General features: G+C 49.7%; 1 pseudogene; it reads right to left on the reverse strand.

Moving 5' to 3' along the window:
- Positions 1-1,781: 1,781 nt before the first annotated feature.
- LOC140212249 (uncharacterized) lies at positions 1,782-3,955 on the reverse strand (annotated as a pseudogene).
- Positions 3,956-4,290: the final 335 nt, after the last annotated feature.

Here is a 4,290-nt window from a genome sequence, read left to right on the forward strand (position 1 = left end):
ATGGATATGAGGTTCTTGTTGTCAGTGCAGATTAGGAAGTGGCTCTGTGTTTCCCATTAGCCAATGTCTCCATTTCTCCAAGGCCCATTCAATAGCGAGTAGCTTCCTATCTACTACTCCATAATGGCACTGTGTAGAGTAGAACTTGTCTAAGATGAAGGCGTAAGGATATGTCTTCCCGTCCACTCCTTGGTGTGAAATGATGGCCCACTTCAGTCACATCCACCTCTACTACAAAAGGTCTGGAGGGGTTTGGATATCAGAGAATGAGAGAGGTTGTGAAGTATTTCTTGTGTTCCTCAAAAACATAACCACGGCAGCAAACCAGGTTAACTGTGAGGTATGTGACTTAATGAGTGAGCTGAGAGGAATGGCGATTTGGCTATAATTTCTGACTTAATTATGATAAAAGTTGGTGAAGCCCAAGAAGCACTAAAGCTATTTGAGGGTGCATAGTTGGGGCCATTCAATGACAACACACTCTTTCTCTGGGTCCAGGGTTATGCCTTGCGGTGAAAGGACATAACTCAAGAAGATGACTGGGGTGTGGCGTTTTTCTATCTTGCAGTACAGTTGGTTTTTGATAAAGCCACTGAATAATTATTATCAACAAATCATCTGGAGTACCAGAGGAAATAACACACTGGACTGCTGTTACACGAAGCTCAAGAGTGCCTTCCATGCTATCCCACGCCCACACTTTGGTAAGTCTGATCACCTGGATGTACATCTACTGTCTGATTATTATGTGTTCGACCATCGTCGTCGATGAAGACCTCGACACCACTTGTCACTTTGAGACTGGATGCAGTGTGTCCGAAGATGACTGGTCAGGCCGATTCTGGCACGAAATGTCCTGGCACATATTGGGCAGGCATGTGTAGGCTCTGCAGTTGTTGCACTGGTGGCTCTGGACTTGCACAGCTCATGCTTATGTTGTGCTTCTGCAATGCGCCTTGCTTCATAAGCTTGACAGCACTTTTGGAAAATATTGCGCCGGGTCGGGCGGTTTTGAGCCCGCATTTCCCAGGTGGTCGTGTCTATATCAAGCGACTTCAGGAAGGCCTTTAGTGTGTCTCTGTAATGTTTCTTCTGCCCTCCATGCGAGCGTCTTCCAGCAGAGATTTCCCCAAAAAGGAGCTGCTTGGGTATGCGCTCGTCCGGCATGCGGATGACATGACCTGCCCACCGGGTCTGTGCTCTCATCAGCAGTGTGTGGACCGATGGTAGACCCGCTCTAGGGAAAACTTCAGTGTCTGGTACTTTGTCCTGCCATCTGATGCCTAATATTCTGCGAAGACAAGTCATGTGGAAATGGTTGAGCTGTCTTGCATGTCTTCGGTACACAGTCCATGTTTCACAGGCATACAGGAGGGTAGTGATTGCCACGGCTCTGTAAACCTTCAGTTTTGTTGCTGGACTGATTCCTCAACGTTCCCATACAGTGGAGCGCAGTCTATCGAAAGCAGAACCTGCCTTTGCTATTCTGCAGTTAACTTCTGTAATAGTTACTGCTCGGGAGAGGGTGCTGCGACGGTAAGTAAACTGATCAACTGCCTGTAGTTTCTGATTGTGATTTTCGGTTCTGTGTACGGTGCATGAGGGGCAGGCTGCTGCATGACTTCTGCCTTTTTGATGTTGATGGTGAGTCCAAAGTTGTCACAAGCCGTGGAGAATTTGTCCATATTGACTTGCATCTCTGGCTCCGAGCCAGCATACAGGGCACAGTCATCGGCAAAAAGGAAGTCTCTCAGAACAGTCTCCTTCACCTTGGTAATAGCTTAAAGTCTCCTCAGGGTGAAGAGCTTCCCACCCACTCTGTACTTGAGGCTGATTCCAGCATCACTGTCCTGGAAGGCATCATTCAACATGGCAGAAAACATCAAGCTGAACAGTGTGGGTGCGAGCACACAGCCCTGTTTGACACCGTTGGTGACTGGGAACGCCTCAGAGGATTCTCCGCCGTCCAGCCCTCTGGCCATTGTGCCATCATGGAACTGGCATAGCATCTGAATGAATTTGGCGGGGCAGCCGAACTTTGACATGATCCCCCACAGGCCTTGTCGGCAGACAATGTCGAAGGCTTTCGTGAGGTCAACACAAGTTGTGTAGAGTTTGCGATTCTGCTCCTGACACTTCTCCTGAAGTTGGCGCGTGGCAAAAATCATGTCAATAGTCCCACGACCTTTGCGAAAGCCACGCTGTGACTCTGGCAGCAGGCCCAGCTCCAGATGGGTGACCAGACGATTGAGCAGGACTCTTGCAAGGGTTTTTCCTGCGATGGAAAGCAGTGAGATTCCTCGGTGGTTGTCGCATACTTGTCGATTGCCCTTCCTCTTGTAGAGGTGTACGATGGATGCATCTTTAAGTTCTTGAGGAATGGATCCTTGCTTCCAAAAAGACTGTAACAACTCAGTGAACTTCTCTATAAGTACAGGACCACTGGCTTTGTAGATCTCTGCAGGTATGGCGTTGCCCCTGGGGCTTTGCCCCTGGATAGCTAGCTGACAGCTTCCGTGACTTCGGCTACTACTGATGGGTCATCCATGGCACTGTTGATGTCAACCTGGGGTATCTTCTCTATTATCTCATCGTTAATAGATGACGGTCGGTTGAGGACGGCTTCAAGGTGTTCAGCCCACCTCTGCAGGATCTGAGCCTTCTCTGTAATGAGAGTTGTACCATCTATACTCGCAAGGGGGGAGCTCCCGAGAGACTGGGGTCCGTAGAGAGTGTTGAGGACTTCAATGAATCATTTCAAGTCGTTTCTGTCAGTAATTCCCTGTAATTCATCTGTCTTGGTGCTCAGCCAGGCATCTTGCATTTTACGCAGTTTATTCTGGACTACCCTGCGAGCACTGGTAAAGGCGTTTTTCTTGGCAGCTGATGATGGGTCGTTCTGATGGGCGCGATGAAGGTGGTGCTTTTCAACAAGTAGAGCCTGTATCTCCTCATCATTCTCATCGAACCAGTCATGCTGCTTGTGGGTAGAGAGCCCCAGCATCTTCAGTGCAGATGAATGGACAGCATCCCTGAAGCGATCCCAGTCGTCCACAGTGCTGCCTGCAAGGTGTAGGTCAGCAAGCCTGGTTTCTAAATCCTCAGCCAGTGCTGAAACAATGCTGGGGTTCTTCAGCCTGGCCACATTGTTTCTTTTCATAGCCTTGCTTCCTTGTGGTCGCCTCTTGGGTCTGATGCGGAGCTTCATTTTGGAGACAGTGAGCCTGTGATCTGTCCAGCAGTCAGCGCCACACATGGGCTTGGTCACTCTGACATCCTGCCTGTCTTTTCTCCTGTCAATGACATAGTCGATAAGATGCCAATGCTTAGAGCGGAGATGCATCCAGGAGGTCTTGTTACGGGTAGGTAGGCGGAAAGTTGTGTTGGTGATGAGGAGGTCGTGTGCTGCACAGGTCTTCTGTAAGAGTAGGCCGTTACTGTTACATTTGCCCACTCCACGTCTCCCAACGACTCCCTACCAGGCTGCAGAGTCACACCCTACTCTTGCATTGAAGTCGTCGAGCAAAATCAGCTTGTTGGTGCTGCTCACTGCTGATAGTAGGGCATCTAGTTCTTCATAGAACCTGTCTTTCGTTTCATCCGGGTTGGTCATTGTGGGGGCACAGGCACTGATCAGGGAGGCTTGACTTCTGTTCTGTAGCGGAAGCTGTAGTGTCATGAGCCAGTCGTTCACACCCTTGGGGAGACTAGCAAGTTTCCAAACAAGGTGACTCCTGATGGCGAATCCAGCTCCAGCATCACAACACTCATCACTGCCACAAACGCTCCAGAAAAAAGTGTATCCACCTCCAGTTTCAGTCAACTGACCTTCGTTGGCAAGATGAGTCTCACTCAGGGTTGCAATGTCAATGTTGTATCTTGCAAGCTCTCTGGCAACTAAGGCTGTTCTTCTCTCTGGTCTGTTTGCTGTAGGGTTGTCTAATAGCGTGCGCATGTTCCAAGTGCCTGTGGTGAGCGGTGTCACCTTGCATTTTGTTGTGTTTGTTCGACCGCCAAGATGGGATCCCCGTCAGCCGCGGTAAACTGGCCAGGGTGTAATGAAGCAGGCAATGCTTAGGGCACCTTTTCTAGCCCTTTCCTCATACTACAGAGGTGAGCAGTGCATTTCTAAAGAGGGCTGCATAGTCGCCCAGGTAGATGCCGAGTTTCACTGCTGCTTTGGTCAGCGAAAAACGACCATTAGGCCTGAGCTGCCTGCATGCAGGTCTGTGACTACAGCTCCCAGTGTATCCACACCTGCTGTTTCGTCGCTCGCCCATCGCCACAGGA

Source organism: Mobula birostris, chromosome 18 (genome assembly GCF_030028105.1).
Source record: "Mobula birostris isolate sMobBir1 chromosome 18, sMobBir1.hap1, whole genome shotgun sequence".
Classification (NCBI taxonomy): domain Eukaryota; kingdom Metazoa; phylum Chordata; class Chondrichthyes; order Myliobatiformes; family Myliobatidae; genus Mobula; species Mobula birostris.